Here is a 20,836-nt window from a genome sequence, read left to right on the forward strand (position 1 = left end):
CAGACAGAGAAAGACAAATATCATATGATGTCTTTTGTATCTGGAATCTTAAAAAAATACAAATTTTACTTACAAACCAGAAATAGATTCACAGACAAAGAAAACAAACTTATGGTTACTGGAGGGGATGGGTGAGGCAGGCGAGGGACAGATTAGAAGTTTGGGATGAACATATACACACTACTATACATAGGTAAACAACAAGGACCTACTGTATAGCACAGAGAACGACATTCAGTTTCTTGTAATAAGCTGTAATGGAAAAGAATCTGAAAAAAAGTATGTATTTGTATAACTGGATCGCTTTTCTGTACACCTGAAACTAACATTGTAAATTGACCACACTTCGATAAAAAATAAGAATAATTTTTAAGAAGTACCATTTCTGGTGGGGGATGTTGACACTGAGGAGTCCGAGCGTGTAAGGGGGTGGGGGTGGGGGAGTAAATAGGAAATCTCTGAGCTTTCTGCTCAGTTTTGCTGTGAACCTAAACCTGTTCTAAAAAATAAAGTCTATTAAAACTTATTCATTCAGCCAAAAACCCCTCAGTGAGTCCCCCCCTCACCCCCGCCATCAGTCTCTGAGCTGGGACTGGAGGGAAAGCTGGGGCTCACAGGAGCGGGGCCTCCAGGAGAGGCTTTCTAGAGAGGCCGAGAACCGCAGTTGTCCCACGTCCAGCCCTGTCCGAGTCATCCTCACCTCCCTAGGCCTCATCAGCCTTGGAGGGGACACTGGGGAGGTGGGGGCGATGGTGACTGTAAAGCAAAGGCTGGTGGTCTCCTATCTCTGGGCAGACTACGTCTGGGCTGGGAACCTGGGCAAGTCGGTGTCCGTCTGTAAATGGGGGTAGCAGTGCCTGCACCTCCCGTGAGCGCCAGTGAAGACTACCAAGGTGATATGGGTGGAAGCTCAGTGCACAGCAGGACCTCAGTCGAAGCCTGGAGGGAGTTGGCAGTTCCCTGCGGTTCCTGCTGGCGCCTCTGCGCCCCCTGGTGGCCGCAGTGGGGGCTGCTCGGGCCGTCTCCTGGGGCTGGGCCACGCTCGCATCTGCAGCTGCTTCTGCTGGGGCTTTGCCAGGGGTGGGCACTACGATGTATTCATCAAGTGTCCCCAAAGGTGGCCACCCTGAGTTTCCTCCCAGCTTTCTCCTGCTTGGGTTCTGGGGTTGCCATCTCCAGGTCAGGATTGCTGGATGCTTGCGGGATTGTGCTCCAAACACTTCCACCCATCCATAACCAACCCTACCGGGGATGGAGACCCCTACCCTTTATCACCTGTCTCCCCCCAACCCCACGCCCCTCGGGCTCTCCCAGGACACCCCCCCCACACACACACAGATGCGGAAGGAGCTAACCCTTCTCTCCTGTGGAGAGTCCGCACCAGCCTGGGGCAGCCCACCCCGCTAAGCTGAACTGCTAGGGCTGGATATACAGACAGGTCCTCTCTCGGGACCCTCCATCAAGGGGCAGAAAGTCCAGGAAGGGCCCTCCCGCCTCTGGTTTTTGAGAGAGGCTGAGTGCCAGCACTTGGAGGGGCTTTATCCACTCTCATCTCCTCTGGGAACCCCAAATAAGGATAAAAAATTGGCAAAGTATGTGTTTCAAATTCCCAAGTTGATGGGACTACTGTTTAATTCATAAAAGGAAGAAATTAAGACAAAGTGGTAATGTACTGGTGAAATAACTGATTGATTGGCCATTAGGGGAAAGTTCTAAATTCTACTAAAAAACCGTATTAAGTAACCTGTTTGTAAGGATAAAGTATTTATTAATAACATCTTTCTGGATTGTTTTTCAGTGCTCTCCTCAGACAGCTGATGATAGCTTTTCTGTAAATGTGCTCTAAGCCTCAGCCCAGCTAAAGAGCCACCCTCGCGCCCTCTGAGGAGGGGGTCAAGGAGCCCCCACCCACCTGGCCATTGGACCGTAGTAAAAGCACCGATTCCAGGACATCTGAGTGTGATTGGATTCTGGAGGAAACTGGCAAAGGGAACAGGTCTGCTGACCGGAAGCTGAATGGAGGTGGCGCCCCCAGTGGGGAGAGTGGAGTGGGATCCATGGGGTAGGGGCAGAGGTATGAGTAGAGAATGTCGTGTCCATGTTTGGGGTTTTAGTCTGGAGCAGGTTGTGAAGTCAGAGCATTTGAGCCTTGTTTGTCTAAATTTCAAAGGGCCAAGTTGGCCCAGAGTGACATCTGAGTCAGTCACAATATTTAATGTCACTGATGTTGCCTTGGAAGTCGGGGTGCTGCCAGCGAACAGGCCATGTGATAGAGCTGCCAGGGCTGGAGGAGGGCAGACTGTTCTGGAGGGAGAAGAGGAGGGCATCCGAGCTCAGGGAAGAGGGGCAGCTCAGAGGGAGGGGTCGAGGGCTCCCCGTGGGACTGAGCAGGGGCCTCACCTGCTCAAACATGGACTCAGGATCTCACACCACCTCCTTCACAGGCTCAGAAACCTCGGAAAGACTTTGACAAATTTCAGGTTCTGGGCTTATGAAAGCTGTCAATTACACAGTATTTTTCATGTTTCTCTGACAGTGTGTCGGGTGCATTTTCTGGTTTAAAAAATCATTTTTCTATGATAAAAGTAATAGAACCACAGAGAGCTGGGGAACCTGGAACAGGAAAACAAATGCAACCTCTGTAGTCAAATCACAGAGCACGGTCCACCTGTGGCCCTGCTCCCTTGGTTCATTAACACGGCTGCAATCTCAGGCCACTAGCAAATCCAAATTATGTGTTAAAATAGAAAATTGCTGAGACAATATATCTTAAGTGTTCTCATCACCAACCCCCCCAACAAAGACAACTATGTGAAGTGATGAATGTGTTAATTAGCATGATTATGGCAATCATTTCACAATGCATACATATATCAAATCTTTACATTGTACACCTTAATGTATACACTTTTTGGTCAATTATATTGCAATAAAGCTGGAAAAAATAGAAAAGCAGTTTTCTTCAACAAATAAATTTGCAAGGTGAATGGGGAACCTATAGAAAAAAAAAAAGAAATTTAAATGTCAGATCAACCAATCTGGTGAATCTTGATTCAAACAGACTGTCAAAAAAAGAAAAGAAGGATTTTTGGCATTGAGGAGACTGTTGATAATATGACACTAATAATTTAACTTTTTTGAAGAATTTTGTGTGTGTGGTAGTAGTATTGTAGTGAGTTTAAAAAGAGTCTTATCTTTTATGCATCTGGAAATATTTATAGATGGAATAACATGCTCTCTGAGATTTGCTTTAAAAATAAGACTGTTGGAGGGTGTGGATGGAGGTCAAGATGAAAATGAGGATGAGGCTCGCCACATGTTGTTGAAGCAGAGCGGTGGCGACCTAGGAGTTCATTGGACTATTTCTGTATTAAAAAAAAATGTTTGTAATTCTCCATAATTAATGCCCCATAATAAAAAGATTTTAGATTAAAAAACAAAACGGTCAGACAGGGACTATGACTGATCTTCTTTGGGTGCAAAGGGACTCATTACCGGTAAGCACCCTTGCGGGCTGGGAAGCGTGGGCCAGGATATTCAGACTTGTCCAGCCGCCAGCTCTCTCCAGATGCCCCTTTCTAAGGCGCAGTTCCCAGTGTCCGCCAGGGGGCGGCCGAGACCATGTTACCGACTCAGGGCAGAGGGGCTGGACAGGGCTCTGCCTGGTCCTTCCCCACCTTTTCTCCACCTCCTCTGAGATGTGCTGAGATTTCGGACCTCTCCTTGGGGGACAGTTTGGGCACAAACCTAAGAGATGTGCACGAGGTCAAGGCGAGGACTGAGACTGCAGGAATGTTGCTGAAAACTTGTAGATGAAAATTGAGCTTTCTTGCTGTTTTCTTCAGAGAATTTTATTTCTTTGGCTTCTATCCCAGAGTTTCTCCAGTCTCCCTTGTGGATTTTTTTTAAAGAATTTTTTGGGGGGATATAATTCACATATCATACAGTTCACCCATTTAAAGTGTACAGTTCAGTTGTTTTTAATATATTCATAGATACGGGAAACTATCACCTACTTCAATGTTAGGTTTTTTTTAAAAAATCACCTCACAAGGAAACCGTGTACTCTTCAGCTATCACCCAACTATCTTCCTGTCCCCTGGCCCCAGCCCTAAGTCACCACCAATCTAGGTTCTGTCTGTAGATTTCTCTATGCTGGACATTCCCTTGTGGTTTCAGTGAGGGAGGGGCTTCTTCCTCTCCTGCCCTGAAAGCGACAGCATTACGGGAGTCCCTGGGGCCTCCTGCCCTTCCCTCTGAGACCTTGGTCCAGACACATAGAAGCTGCAGGTTGCGGTGATGCTCTCTAGACTGCTCGATGAAACTGGCTTCCCCCGAAGTAGAGCCTAAAGAGGTTGGTGTCCACTGATCACGTCCCCCAGTACACACATATGCACTGGAATTCGAGCTGGGTGATGAGGAGTTACAGTTCAAAAAGGCCCCAACCACCCTCCATACGTGACCAGAGAGATTGTACAATGATGCAGCTCCGGAGGAAAATGAGCTGGCATTTCCTCAAAAAGTTGAAGACAGAGTCACCCCATGACCCAGCAATTCCACTTCCAGCTTTATACTCTAGAGAATTGAAACCATACGTCTGTGCAAAAAACTTGTACACAAACGTTCTTAGAAGCATTAGTCACAATAGCCAAAAAAGTGGAAACCAGCCAAATGTCTATCAACAAAGGAATTGATAGAATGTGGCATAGCTGTACAATGGAATACTATTCATCCATAAAAAGGAATGAACGACTCATACACCAATGAACCTTGAAAACATGATGCTATGCGAAAGAAGCCAGACACAAAAGGCCACATATTGTATGATTCCACTTGTAGGAAATGAGCTGAATAAGCAAATTCATAGAGACAGAAAGTCGATTAGTGGTTGCCGGTTGGGGGGCGGGGGTTGGGGGAAGTAGGGATCAAAAGCAACTGCTCATGGGGATGGGGTTTCTTTCTGTTGTGATGAAAGTGTCCTGGAGTTAGGTTGTGGTGATGGTTGTACAACATTGTGAATAGGCTAAAAACCAGTGAATTCCACACTTTAGAATGGTTTCAATGGTGAGAAAAAAGAAAGAGTGAACCCAAGGGGTTGTCTTTCAGCAGGGAGGTGGGGAGAAAGTCTCAGGACTCCTTCTGGAACTGGGGTGCAGAGATCTGGAATGGGCTCCAGGCTGCTGTTTCCCTTCACCACTCCCCTGAAATGGCTCTTGTCCAGGTCATGGGCGATGCTCTCCTGGTTTTCTCCTTCTCTGATGGCTCCTCTGCTGGTCCCTCCTCCTCTCCCAGCTGTCAGTGCTGACGTGCTCTGGGACCAGCCCTTGGATGGCTTCTCCTCTGGTCACTCCCAGGTGCCTCCCAGCCATCATTCCTGCCCACCTCTCCCCTGACTCCAGACTTCCCCGTCACCTGCCTCTCTCTTACTGAGATGCCCAATAGGAATCTCAAGCCTAATGTCTGTAGAGCCAGTTCCACCCTCCCTATCCCAACCTGCTCCTGCCCCTGCGCCCTGCAGCTTGTCCTTCAGTTGCCTGAGCCAACGACATTGGGGTCTTCCTGGCTCTTTTTCTCACACTTGACATCGGATCTGTCAGGAGATGCTTTCAGTTCCACGTGACAGGAGAAGATGTTCCGGATTTGACTGTTCTCACCACCTTCCCTGCTTTCTCTGTCACCCAGTTACTGCCCCCAGTTACAACCCCAGTGGAATCTCCCTTTTGTCCTTCTAGAATCTTTTCAACACAGCACCCAGATTGATCCTTTTAATTATAAATCAGATCCTATCACTCTTTTTTTTGAATTGACATATAGTTAGTTTACAAGGTTGTGTCAATTTCTGGTGTGCAGCATAATAGTTCCGTCATACACATACATACACACATTCCTTTGCATATTCTTTTTCATTATAGATTACTACAAGGTATGGAATCTAGTTCCCTGTGCTATGCAGAAGAAACCAGTTGTTTATTTATTTTATATATACTAGTTAGTATTTGCAAATCTCAAACTCCCAATTTATCCTTTCCCACCACCTTCCCCCCCCGTAATCGTAAGTTTGTTTCCTATGTCTGTGAGTCTGTTTCTGTTCTGTAAGTAAGTGCATTCATGTCTTTTTAAAAAATCCCACATATGAGCAATCTCATATGATATTTTTCTTTGTCTTTCTGGCTTACTTCACTTAGAATGACAATCTCCAAGTCCATTCACGTTGCTGCAAATGGCATTATTTTATGCTTTTTTATGGTTGAAAAATATTCCATTGTATAAATATACCACAGCTTCTTTATCCAGTCATCTGTCAGTGGACATTTAGATGGTCTCCATTTCTTGGCTATTGTAAATAGTGTTGCTATGAACACTAGGCTGCATGTATCTTTTCGACTTAGAGTTCCCTGCAGATATACGCCCAGGAGTGGGATTGCTGGATCATATGGTAAGTCTATTTTTAATTTTTTTGAGGAATCTCCATACTATTTTCCATAATGGCTGCACCAAACTGCATTCTCACCAACAGTATAGGAGGGTTCCCTTTTCTCCACACCCCCTCCAGCATTAATTGTTTGTGAACTTTTTTTTAAGTTTAATGCCTTTTATTACAGATTTTATGTTTAACAATTCAAGTTCAGTTCATGCTTTATAACTATTTACATAAGTTTATATATATATGTAAATATATTTATGAAGTATTCTCAGTTTACAATGTGGACTTTTTTAAAAATGCTTTTTTTGGAGGGGGAATTAATTATGTTTGTTTGTTTGTTTATATTTTAAAATTTTTAATGGTGATACTGGGGACTGAACCCAGGACTCTGTGCATGCTAAGTATGTGCTCTACCATTGAGCTATACCCTCCCCACTCTGTGGACTTTTTAATGATGGTCGTTCTGACTGGTGTGAGGTGATACCTCATTACAGTTTTGATTTGCATTTCTCTGATAGTTAGCGATACTGAGCATGTTTTCCTGTGCCTCTTGGCCATTTGTATATCTTCACTGGAGAATTGCTTGTTTATGTCTTCTGCCCATTTTTGGATTGGGTTGTTTGTTTTTTATCATTAACTTGTGTGAGCTGTTTATATATTCTGGAAATTAAGCCCCTGTCAGTTGCATCATTTGCAAATATTTTCTCCCATTCAGTAGGTTATCTTTTTGTTTTGCTATGGTTTCCTTTGCAGTCCAAAAGCTTATATGTTTAATTAGGTTCTGTTTGTTAATTTTTGCTTTTGTTTCTATTGCCTGGGCAGCCTGACCTAGGAGAACATGGCTAAGATTTACGTCAGAGAATGTTTTGCCTGTTTTCTTCTAGGAGGTTTGTAGTGTCTTATGTTTAAGTTTTTAAGCCATTTTGAATTTATTTTTCTACATAGTGTGAGAGAGTGTTCTAACTGCACTGATTTACGTGCGGCTGTCCGGTTTTCCCAACACCACTTGTTGAAGAGATTGTCTTTTCTCCATTGTATATTCTTGCCTCCTTTGTTGAAGATTAATTGACCGTAAGTCTGTGGGTTTGTTTCTGGGCGCTCTGTTTTGCTTCATTGATCCACATGTCTGTTTTTGTACCAACACCACGCTGTTTCGGTTACTGTAGCTCTGCAGTGCTGTTTGAGGTCTGAGAGGATTATTCTTCCAGCTTTGTTCCTTTTCTTCAGTAGTGCTTTGGCAATTTCGGTTTTTTTGTGATTCCATATAAGTTTTAGGATTATTTGTTCTAGTTCTGTGAAACGTGTTCTGGGTAATTTGATAAGGATTGCATTAAATCTGCAGGTTGCTTTGGGTAGTGTGGCCATTTAAAAATATTGATCCTTCCAATCCAAGAGCTTGGGGTACGTTTCCATTTCTTTAAGTCATCATTAATTTCCTTAATCAGTGTTCTGTTGTTCTTCACATATAAGTCTTCCACTTCCTTAGTCAGATTGACTCTTAAGTATTTTATTTTTTTGGATGCAGTTTTAAAAGGAATTGTTTCTTTACTTTCCTTTTCTGATATTTCATTGTTAGTGTAAAGAAATGCAACTGATTTCTGTATGTTAATCTTGTATCCTGCTACCTTGCTGAGTTCTTTTATCAACTCTAGTAGTTTTTTGTTTGTTTTGTTTTTTTTTTGTTTTTTTTATTATTGTATTACTTAATTATTGTATTTTAATGGGGGGAGGTAATTAGGTATGTTTATTTTTAGAGGAGGTAGTGGGGACTGAACCCAGGACCTGGTGCATGCCAAGCATGTGCTCTACCACTTGAGCTATACCCTCCCCCCAGCTCTAGTAGTTTTTGTGTGGAGCCTTAGGGTTTTATATATATAGTATCATGTGATCCACATATGGTGACAATTTTACCTCTTCTCTTCCAATTTGAGATCCTATCACTCTTCTGCTCAAAACCTCCCATGGCCCCGTTTCATGCAGAGAAAAAGCTGAAGTTGGTGCAAGTCTCACAGGACCCTCTGTGGTCGAACCCCTTGTGTGGACCGAATAGGAGCCCCCTGAAGGTGGCCAAGTCCTAGTGCCTAGAACCAGTGAATATGTCACCTGATATAGTAAAAAGGCCTTGTGCAGATGTGATTAAGTTAAGGATCGTGAGACGGGGAGATATCCTGAATTACCTGGGTGGGTCACAAGTGTCTTTATAAAAGGGAGGCAGAGGGAGATTTGACCCCAGAAGAGAAGAAGGAGGTAGCATCGGAGGGGCCACGAGCCAGGGGATGTGGGCGGCCTCTGGAAGCTGAAGAGGCAGAAACAGACTGTCTGGGAGCCTCCCGGAGGAAACAATTCCCCTCCCCCAACACCGTAAGACTTGTTTTGGACTTCTGACCTCCAGGACACCATATGAGAATGAATTACTATTGTTTTAAGCCACTGAGTTTGCGGTGATTGGCTATGGCAGCATCAGAAAACTAATAGACCCTCCTTATCTCTTTGACCTCACGGCCTAGTCCCTGCTCCCCGCTCCTTCCTTTCTCATGGTGCCTCTGACCAGCCAGGCACATGCCGGCCTTGGGGTGTTTGCTCTGGCTGCCCTCTCTGCTGGGAACACCCTCCCCATGGCCAGCTCTTAAGTCTGTCAAAAGCCACCTCCTCGATGAGGCCCACTGTGATCACTTTATTTAAAAAGGCAGCCCACCTTGTTCTTCAACCCCAAGCACTTCCAAAATCCTTCCCTTGCTCTACTTTTCCTGCTATCATTGGCACTTATAAGTATCACTCTGAACACACCTTGTCAGTTACTTAGCTCCCATGTTCTTGGAGGGGAGAATAAATGGTCCTGAGGGCCAAAGTCAGGTACCACTGATGATGAGCTTCTGAAGTTATAAGACAGAGTATTTAAAGCATGGTTTGCACGTGCACGTGGAAAAGACTGGGAGGGGTTGGAGCAAAGGCATTCAAGGACTGTCTCCAGGTGGTGGTGTTCTAGGTGACCACTCCAATCCTCAAACTTTTCTATAGTTTCAAACTTTTCTGTAAAAACTTAAAAAAATACCATTTTCATTTTTTCTATTATGAAAAAGATTAGCATTTACAAAAGTGGACAGAATGTTATGATACACCTCTATGTCCCTGTCAGCCAGCTTCTGCAACAGTCAGCTCATGGCCAGACTTGTTTTGCCTACATCCCCACTCCCTCCTGCCCACCCCCATCCTGCATTAGTTTGAAGCCAACCTCAGATGTCGTGCTGCCCACACACGACAAGCCCGCGGAGGCAAAGTCCACTTTGTTGTGGTAGGGAACACACCTGGGTCTCCGTCTTATCTCAGAGGGCAGGATGGAGAAATGGGCTGTATGAGACCTTATCAGGCTCCCTCCTTCCAGCCATGGCATCCATGGAAGGATGGTTGAGATGCTGTGTCAGCAAAGAGGAGTCTGCAACTCCAGACTGGGGCCCCATTTATTTTTTTTTAATTGTGGTAAAATACACATAACATAAAATTGACCATTTAAATAATCTTGAAGTGTGTACTTCAGTGGCATTAAGTACATTCACCATGTCTCACAACCACCACCAGTATTTAGTTCCAGACCTTTTTTGTCACCCCAAAAGGAAACTATGTACCCATTAAGCCATCACTTTCGGTTCCTGGTTCCCACCGCCCCCCCAAACCCTGGAGACCATCAGTCTGCTTTCTGTCTCTATGGATTTACCTATTCTGGACATTTCATGTAAATGGGATCATAGATATGTCACTCTTCTTAACTTGCAGAATATACCAACAGCTCATACAACTCAGTAGCAAAAAACCCCTAAACAATCCTATCCAAAAATAGGCAGAAGACCTAAACAGACATTTCCCCAGTGAAGACATTCAGATGGCCAATAGGCGCGTGAAAAGATGCTCAGTATCACTAGTTATCAGAGAAATGCAAATGAAAACTACAACGAAGTATCACCTCACACCAGTCAGAATGGCCATCATTAAAAAGTCTGCAAATGATAAATGCTGGAGAAGGTGTGGAGAAAATGGAACCCTCCTACACTGCTGGTAGGAATATAGTTTGGTGCAGCCACTATGGAAAACAGTATGAAGATTCTTTAAAAAACTAAAAAGAGACTTAACATACGATCCAGCAATCCCACTCCTATGCATATATCCAGAAAAAACTCTAATTTGAAAAGATACATGCACCCCAATGTTCATAGTAGCACTATTTACAATAGCCAAGACGTGGAAGTATCCTAAGTGTCCACTGACAGATGACTGGATAAAGAAAATGTAGAATACTACTCAGTCATAAAAAAGGAAAGAATGAAATAATGCTGTTTGCAGCAACATGGATGGACCTAGAGGTTATCATACTAAATGAAGTTAGCCAGACAGAGAAAGACAAATATCATATGGTATCACTTATATGTGGAATCTAAAAAGTGACACAAATGAACTCATTTACGAAACAGAAAAAGACTCACAGACATAGAAAACAAAACTTATGGTTTCCAAAGGGGAAATGAGGGGAGGAGGGGTAAATTAGGAGTTTGAGATTAGCAGACACAAACTACTATATACAGAATAGATAAACAACAAGGTCTTACTGCAGAGCACAGGGAGCTGTATTGAATAACTTGTAATAACCTATCATGAAAAAGAATACATATGTAAATGTATATATGTATGATTGAATCACTATGCTGTACACCAGAAACTAACACAACATTGTAAATCAACTATACTTCAATAAAGAAAAGAATATGTCGCCCTTTGTGTCTGGTTTCCTTCACTGAGCGTAAGGTTCTCAAGGTTCATCTGTGTTGTGTGTGTGTCCTTTTCATGGCTGAGTAATATTCCACCACATGGCTGTGCCTGATTGTTTATCCAGCCCTCTGTCTATGGACACATGACTTGTTTTCATCTTTTGTGAATAGTGCTGCTATGAACATTCATGTACAAGTTTTTGTTTGATGTGTTTAATATTAAAGTCCTACTGGAAGAGCAAAACTTTAATTGCCCAAGTACAGGAGGGGAAAGTTCTGTGACCTAGATCTGCAGTTTTCCTTCATTCTCATCTCAGTGAGGACCAGTGGTGTAATTCATCTCTTAGGGAAAAAGATAAATGAGTGCAGTCTTTGGACTGTAATTTGCTCAGCTTGGACCAAAGGCCAGACCTGCATCAGCTGTTTACCGTGGAGGTGGCAGTTCTTGGAGAATAAGTCCCTCGTGACCAGAAGTACCAGCCCCACTGTGTCCCATGCTGGTCAGTCATGAGCACTGAGGGCTTACAGGGGCCACAGAAAAGGTAAGGCCTTGGGTTCAAACCCCAGTCCTGCTACCTCCTGACTGCAGGGCTAATTTTGTCACTAAACCTGTCTGACCCTAGCACCTACTCATAATGGAAATTTCCTAGGATGATTGTCTCAGATAAAGTGAGATAATGTGGCAATACTTGTCATGTGAAAAATGCTCCACTGACATTTGCAAGGGCCTTGGGGTGCAGGAAGGGCCAGCCCAGGGCTCCAGGATCACCCACTGAGACCCCTGGCTTTGCTCCCCAGGCTGAAGGTGCTTTAGGCAGAAACAGATCATAATACAAAGCAAGCTGCTCTCACAGTTTGATAAAGAGGATCCAGCGAGGGCAGAAAAGCAGGTCGGGAGACGGGGGGAAACCGTGAGGATCACAAACACGCTCGACCCGGCCAAGGTCGTGTCTGCAGTCGGGCCGATGAGATGCACCTGCACAAAGACAGCCCCCTTGGCAGTAAGACGGCGTCCCCTACTGGGAGGATTTTCTTTCGGGTCTCCCCACCTAGAGCTCACCAGCGACGCTGGAGGGAGTTTTGAGGAGAAAAGGCAATAACAGTGACGAACAGGCTGGAGGGCTTGGTTATGAGAAAAGATGAAATGACAGCTTGGCCGTAGCACAGATTTAGGGGAGACCCGGCCTCCATCTGGCAGATGTGAAGAGTCCCAGATGGAAGGAGAAGTTGGGAGAGTCTGGAAGGACGTGGGAGGAGTAATGATGCGGTGTTATGAAAAGGAAGTGATAGGCCGAGCGTCAAGACGATTTCTGGGCGAGGAGCCTGCTTAGGAGAATAATAGCCTCCCGAGGGCCGCGGATGTGCTCCGTGGCCTGCTACAGCTAACACTGCACAAGATCAAAGTCTTAGAAGCTGCTCTGTTGGGAGTGGCCGCCTCCTCCTCACCTCAGATGTTTCATCTCCAGGCCCCTTTCCTGTTTCATAAGTTTGGAAACACCACGCGGGTTTGCAGCCCAGGTCTTCTGGGCGGCGGATGGGGTGCTGGCCATGAACACAGGCTCCGAGGAGAGCTTAGCAAAGAGGAGCAGACGGATGGGCTAGCCCGAGGGTAGCTTTATCCGCCCCGGGAGCCAAGGGCGGATGAGGGGCGAGACCAAGGGGGATGCTGTTGGCACACCGGGGCAAACAACCAACACGCTTCTGGCCTCTGGTCTGAGCCAAGCAAACGTTTGGCGGGCTCTTCTAGGGCCAGTTTCTTTGACTTGTATGGTTCCTGTTCTAACTGTGTCATGATGCCGCCACATTTCCAGTGGTCAAAGCTGTTTCGTGCCTATTGCCTCCTTTATGTGCTCACTGTCACTACTTGAAGCCGACCTTAAGGGCGGCAGAAACCTTCGCACCATCCGGTCCCCTAATTTGCTGTGAGGAAACCAAAGCCCCCCAAAAGCAAGTGACTGGATCCGAGGCAGCTGGCACGTCCAGACCTCGCAGGAGGAATCCTGGGGCCATGGGGCAGGACTCCACGCCCAGGAAGCGCACCAGGGCAGTGCTTGGCTGAACTCTAGAGGATCGCTTCTGGGAGGAGCCGTGGGTGGCTGAGGGTGGACACGGATTGGAGAGAGACTTAACTGTATTCCCCTCGTATACATTTTAAATTCTGGGCTGTGTGCATGTATTACTTATTTAAAAATAAATAGTATTTTAAAAAACAAGGAGAGGACTAGCGTGCATGGGGTAAAGGGAGCAACGCGGATGTGGAAGAGCTGACGTTGGAAAGTAGGGCGTGACCAGGGGCTACTGTAAGGAATTTGAGCTTTATCAGTGCTGGCTGTGTGGCCCTGGGCAAGCTACCTAACCTTCCCGTGCCTTTATTTCTCAGGCTCTACCTCAGGGCTGTCATGAAGGGTAACGAGTGACTCTTCCTGGGAAAAGTGATTCCCTGAGAAGCAACTGTCAATGGTAATCCTCCAAAGACGTTCGCAGCTGGGACCCGCGCTCGTCCCGCCGGGGCGGCTGGGACCTGTGCTCGCCCGCCAGGGCGGCTGGGTTCGGTTGGGAACTGCAGGGCTGATGAATGACCCCGGTGGGGGCGCATGGGGCATGCAGGTGCTTTTCAAATGGGGGCAGGTGGCAGGTGAGTGACTTCTCAGAGGATGAGGCTTCCGGCACGCCAGACCCTGCTCTGCTGAGCCCAGGAGGGAAGCCGGCAGTGGGTTCCCGCAGTACAGCCCGGAGCAGGGGAACCCATTCTTCCTAAGTCCTGGGAGGGACTAGGGTATTAGAATTCGAGGGCCCAGGTGTGCAGTTGCTCCTGGGAAGTTAAACCAGCAGCTCCAGGAGGTATGAAGGGTCCAGAGAGATGACTTTTGCTCCCTGACAAATAAATGCCGGGACCGACGGGGGAGGAGACCGCTGGGAACCAACTAGCATTGCCTGTCATTGGGGTAAAGGAGTCTGTGGATCTTCCTCCTTTGACTCAGCATCACCGGTTCCCAAACAGTCTCGGGTTACCCAGCTCAGCCTCACCCAATCTGTTCACACCTTAACTAGCATCCGGAGGGGTGGTCCCTTCTGGGAGACCCAGGAACAAGGGAAAATGCGCCTGGGAGGGTCCTCCGCCCACCCTGCCGGCGCCACCTCCAGATCCGCCCTCTACTCACTGAGGCCCGATCACTGAATCAAAGGGCACGGGGCCAGCTGGCCAGGGGCAGGCAGAGCCCCGACATCATCGCCTTGGCTGGTCTGCAAATCAGAATCATCCATGAGGAAGTGAGGACCACAGCTGATCCCCTCTGACAGCCTCTGGGCTCTCACATTTAAAATCATGAATGTGGCCGCTACCAGAAGCATTAGACAGGCTTTGGGGGGCATCTAAAGGCCTGATCAGGATCCTCCCAGGCTGGGGGAGAGAACTCCGTGCTCCCCACCATCCACAGTGTGTGAAAGGCCTCCCTGTGAGGGAGTCCCATCTCTCGCCCACCCCGCCTTCCCCCCTCCACCGGCAGGGGTGGGATATGGCTCCAGAGGGAAGGGCCCCAGAGTCCAATCTCAGCCAAAGCAAAGACCAATCACTGAAATATTAGAATTTGCATCCTTAAGTTCAGGACAGAACGGAGCTGCGCTTGCCTGGATGAAGGCTGCTGCATAAATGTAAACTGCATGTCTTTGGGAAACACTTGGGATATAAGCTCTCTTTTAAAGCAGTGTTTCAAGACGTTTCATTCATCCATTCATTCAACTGACATATATTGAAGGCTGACAGTGGCCCAAGCGCTGTGCTGGTCAGCAGTAGGCCAGGCGCAGACCGAGCCCGGAAGGAGCCCTGTTTGGTGTGTGTGGGGTGGAGAGGAGACATCGGCAGATAATTAAGAACAACGTGCAGGCGAGTGGTATGACTGAACCACACGCAAGGCTGTGGGGAGCCCCAGGGACGCGGCTTTCTGCTGGAGGAGAGGTGGGGCACTGAGTCAGGGAAGGCTTTTTGGAGGAGGTAATGCATGAATTGAGTGATAAAGGATGAGTAAGCTTTCAGGGGTTGGGTGGGTGTGATGAGAGCATTCCGGGCTGAGGAGACTGGGAAAGCAGAGCCCCTAAGGCAGGAAAAGTGTCGTGTGTGTGTGTGTGTGTGTATGTGTTTGTACTGTGCGGCTGGCATATTAAATTAGAGGCAGAGGGTATAAGGGATGAAGAGGGAGGGAGGCAGGGCTGGATCAGGAAGGCTGTATGTTCCTTTCTAAGGAGCTGTATTATATTCCATAAGGGATGGGGGCACGCAAAGGCTGGTGGGTGAAATGAAGTCATGTTTGCCACATGTATTGTTTGGGTCTCTTTTAGTTGCAGAAACTCAATGCCAACTAGCTTGGGCACAGAAGGATGTCACTGGCTTTCAAAAATGAAATGTCTGAGGATAGTGCTACCTTCAGGGAGAGCTGGACCCAGGTGCTCAGACAATGTTTTTTTTTTTTTTTTTAACATTTTTTATTGCGTTATAATCATTTTACAATGTTGTGTCAAATTCCAGTGTACAGCACAATTTTTCAGTTATACATAAACATATATATATTCATCATCACATTTTTTGTCTGTGAGCTACCATAAGATCTTGTATATATTTCCCTGTGCTATACAGTATAATCTTGTTTATCTGTTCTACATTTTGAAATCCCAGTTCTGTCCCTTCCCACCCCCCACCCCCTTGGAAACCACAAGTTTGTATTCTATGTCTATGAGTCTGTTTTTGTTTGTTTGTTTGTTTGTTTGTTTGTTTATTTTAAGATTCCACATATGAGTGACCTCATATGGTATTTTTCTTTCTCTTTCTGGCTTACTTCACTTAGAATGACATTCTTCAGGAGCATTCATGTTGCTGCAAATGGTGTTATGTTGTCAGTTTTTATGGCTGAGTAGTATTCCATTGTATAAATATACCACATCTTCTTTACCCAGTCATCCGTTGATGGACATTTAGGCTGTTTCCATGTCTTGGTTATTGTAAATAGTGCTGCTATGAACATTGGGGTGCAGGTGTCATTTTGAAGTAGGGTTCCTTCTGGTTATATGCACAGGAGCGGGATTCCTGGGTCATATGGTAAGTCTGTTCCTAGTCTTTTGAGGAATCTCCATACTGTTTTCCACAGTGGCTGCACCAAACTGCATTCCCACCAGCAGTGTAGGAGGGTTCCCTTTTCTCCACAGCCTCTCCCACATTTGTCATTTGTGGACTTTTGAATGATGGCCATTCTGACTGGTGTGAGGCAATACCTCATTGTAGTTTTGATTTGCATTTCGCTGATAATTAGTGATATTGAGCATTTTTTCATGTGCCTATTCATCATTTGTATTTCTTCCTTGGAGAATTGCTTGTTTAGGTCTTTGGCCCATTATTGGATTGGGTTGTTTGTTTTTTCTTATTAAGTCATATGAGCTGCTTATATATTCTGGAGATCAAGTCTTTGTCGGTTTCATTTGCAAAATTTTTCCCCTATTCCGTAGGTTGTCGTTTTGTTTTACTTATGGTTTCCTTTGCTGTGCAGAAGCTTGTAAGTTTAATTAGGTCCCATTTGTTTATTCTTGATTTTATTTCTATTGCTTGGGTAGACTGCCCTAGGAGAACATTTTTGAGATGTATGTCAGATACAGGTGCTCAAACAATGTTGACAAGAACTTCCACTGAAACCGTTTCAGCCTTCTGCTGAAACCAAGTCCTATGACTAGTTTATAATTAAAACTAATACCTGGGTTTCTGTTCTTGATCTTCTTATTCCTCTTTGTCCTAGTCCATACCTGTTTGATCACGTTTGCCTAAAGAAGAAGGAGTAGTGAAGGTCAGGTGCCTTGGGCCACAGCTTCCTGATAAGCATCACTGTTTGTGTGATGTTCTGAGTTATCTTCCAGGGCAAGATGACCTGTGCAGATTACGCTGACACAGACCCCGGAGTTCACAGACCGTCGGACCAAAGACTCGTTAGACCGCAGATGATTGAAATGATTAACCCAGCTCCTTTGTTCTCCCCCTTTAGAAATCCCTAACTCAGAGACCAAGGTGGAGTGGATCTGGGACTTGTCTCCCATTCCCTTGCTTGGCTCCCTGCAACAAAATCCTCACTTTGTTGCAAACTCCTGCAGTCAGAGCTTTCTGTGCCACTGACACATCAACCCTTTGCTCGGATTCAGGGATTCTGTTCTTTGTCTCTGCTTTCTTCTGGGTGGGTTTCATTCCCAGGCGGGCACTCCTTCCATGGTGGCAAAGGTGGCTGCCAGCAACTCCAGTCAAACAGAGAGCACTGTGTGCTCCAGAAGCCCTGATGCTGCTCTCATTGCCTGGGGTTGAGTCACAAGCCCAGCCCTGAACCAATCACAGAGACTGATCTGCCAGGCTTGGGTCACGAGCCCGCACCTGCAGAAAGCAGGTGGGGAAGCCAGATGGGTTGAGGGGCGGAAGGGATGGCTTCCCCAAAGTAAAATGTGGGTGCTACGATCAGCAGGGGAAATGGGGTGCTGGGCAGCTAGAAACAACAGATGTCTAGTTTCATATTGTATGACTCCATTTCTATGAGATGTCCAGAATAGGTAAATCCAGAGGCAGAAGGCAGATTGGTGGCTGCCAGGGGCTGGGAGGAGGGGGAACAGGAAGTGATGGTTTAATGGGCAGGGGGCTCTCTTTTGGGGTGATAAAAATGTTTTGAAACTAGTTAGAGGTGGTGGTTGCACAACACGGTGAGTGTACTAAGTAGTCCTGCATTGTTCACTTTACAGTGGTTAATTTGATGTCCTGTGAATCTCACCTCAATGAAAAAAACCATCAACACAGTGGGTATCTACTCCCCAGGCAACCATGGGATGCTTCCTCGTCCCACAGAGCCTGCTGGATGGCATGACTCCTTTCCTTCCCTTTTCTCCTGTTCGCTCCCTCCTTACACCTCAGAGGGCTTGGGACCTGCAGTGGATTGTAAGCCGGAGGTATTTCTGGGCGTGGTCACTGGCAGAGCCAGAGTGGTTGGTCCAGAAACTGAGCTCATGACCTGGTGGAGTGGGCTCCGGTGAGATGCCAAGGACGTCTTGTTCACCAGCTGTACCTGTTTTCCTCCTGGCGTTGGGTAGTGGAAGGGAATTACATGACGTAGGGTGCAGGGCTGCAGCTCCAACTGGCCGTGAAGACTTGGAATGCCGGATTTCCATCATCTCTTGGCACTGAAGGTGCATAGATGACGCCACTGTGAAAGGGCTGGTCTTGGGGAAAAGCGATTCGCATTGGAATTGTAAAGGGGAGAGAGGGGTTTGGCTCACTCTCTGGGCCTTTCCAAATCCTCCATGCTGGGGTTTGGGCAGAGCCCAGAGCTGCCTTGAGGCTCTCCCAGAATGAGCTTGCATTAGCTCCTCCAGGAATGGGCGTTTGAATCCAAACGCTCCTCCTCGGTTGCTCGGCACCAGCTGGCTGCAGCGGGATGAGGACCTCTGGGCCCTGGCAGGCCCGGCCCTGGGCTCATCTGGCACAGACACGGGGAGCGGACCCTCTGGCTGAGCTGTGCTCTCTGCTCCTGCCTTGAGCCAGAGACGAGCTGGTCTAACGGGGTCTGATCTCAGTGATGCTTCAGGGATTCTCAGGTCATGGTTCTGGCCCCGCCTGCACTGCCTGCTCCCAGTCACGTGGGGTTCAGGGTCCTATTTACAATGCAGATTATGGTTCCCCTTCCCCGACCAGCCGACTGGGTCAGAACCTCTGAGACAGATTTTACAAACTCCTTTCAGGGACGCTTTCACAAACTGAAGTCAGAGAGTGACTGGCAGCTGGGACTGTGTTTTGCTCCTGAAAGTGAGAATTTCTACTTGTTTTCCCTCTTGTCTGGACAGGTAGGGCAGGGATTCTGGCAGATGTCGGGTTCTGACAGGAATATTGCAGTGGGTCCTGGGGCCAGCGCGGCCTGGATTTCAATCCTGACTCCACCCCTTTTCAGCCAAGGGACTCTGGACTAACCACCTCCCTTCACTGGACCCCAGTGGTATCATCTGTACAAAGGAGCTCTCAAAATCCATGTCCACCCAGACCCTCTGAAGGTGACCTTATTTGGAAATAGGGCCTTTGCATATGTAATTAGTTAAGAAGCCCCAGATGAGGTCACCCTGGATGGAGGGTGGACCCTAAATCTGACGGCTGGTGTCCTTGTAAGAAAAGGAGAGGATTCGCAGAGAGATACACAGAGTGGAAAAGCCATGTGAAGACCAGGCAGAGAGGGCAGTGATGTGGCCCCAACTAAGGAAAGCCTGAAGCCACCAGAGCAGGGAAGGGCAGGAAGGATTCTCCCCGAGAGCCTTCGAGGGAGCTTGGGCCTGCTGACACTTGATTTCCAATTTCTGGACTCTTGAACTGTGAGAAACGCTTTTCTGTTGTTTTAAGCCACCTCGTTTGTGGTAATTTGTAATGGACAGCGTATAGGAAGTGAAAACACTCCCTCAAAATGTTACCAAACTCAGGTCAGGCTGCTCGCTGCTCAAGCAATACTGAGAGGAACTTGTTGGTAGAAAGGAAAGTTGCTTTTAATCAGGATGCCAGCAATCTGGGGAGAAGGTGGACTCATGTCCCAAAACCAACTCTGAAGAGTCTGCTCAGCCATGAAAGTTTTAAAGGGAAAAGGGGATGTCATCTCAGTTAATCGCTGAAGTACAAGATCAGAGTTGTAGCCATCTCCCACTGCCTGCAGGCTTGTCGACTCCTCGTGGTCTTTCCTTAAGTGCTACCTCATTCACACAGTCTGTTCAAGAGATTACCAGAGGAGGAGCAAGGGAAGAGATCTGGTCATCTGTTACATATTCTTCATTTCTAATTCTTTGATGTATGGAAAGAACCAACAGGTTAGGCAAGATATTGTGTGATCAAAAGATTTGAAAGGTATGCTTGGGGCAGAGATGAGTAGAGCATAGGGGGCCTGGTTTCAAAGTTGTTTACCGTGTAGCTTTGCTAAAGTGACAAGGCAGAGGAGCATCCTACTGAGAGTGGTTTCCTGCAAAGAGCTCCTTACAAATCCCCTCCCATTTCCCATCAGATATCATGCTGTTCCTGTGGGACTAGGGACGAAGGTCTGTCTGCCATGACTGCTTACACTGAGAAAGGGCATCGAGGTCTTAGGGTGAAAGATAGCGATGTGGGTTTGAAGCATCTCTTTGCTGACAGTTTTAGTTGCCCGCTTACATATACCAGTAGAACAAGCTACAATTATTTTGATGCCTACAAAGATACACATTATTATGGGCAATAGTGTCAATGCCAGCCTTTTAAGGCCAGTTCTTGGCATTGTGCTGGCCACAGATTCAGTCCTGCTCAACATGGAACAGCCCGTGTCGTGGCCGCAGTCTGGTCATTGTCCAGTTAGCTTTCTCCCTCTGGTGGCAGTTATAGTGTCTGTAAAATGACTCAGGAAAGAGCATCAGATTGTGAGTCTGTGACTCCATTGTCCTAGTCATCACGTGCTTGAGCCTACGCTTTTGTGACTCAGGGAGGCCCAGGAGAATTAAGCTTTTCTACAAACAAGAGGCGGGGGACATAGAGGGCCTTTGTATTTTGAGGGGGCGGGGTTCTGCTCAGTTCCAGAAGGAAGTCATCTCCTAAAGCATTTTATACACAGTTAGCAAGTAGTAGTCAATAAACACCCATGACATT

This window comes from Camelus bactrianus, chromosome 13 (assembly GCF_048773025.1).
Source record: "Camelus bactrianus isolate YW-2024 breed Bactrian camel chromosome 13, ASM4877302v1, whole genome shotgun sequence".
NCBI classification, from domain to species: Eukaryota; Metazoa; Chordata; class Mammalia; order Artiodactyla; family Camelidae; genus Camelus; species Camelus bactrianus.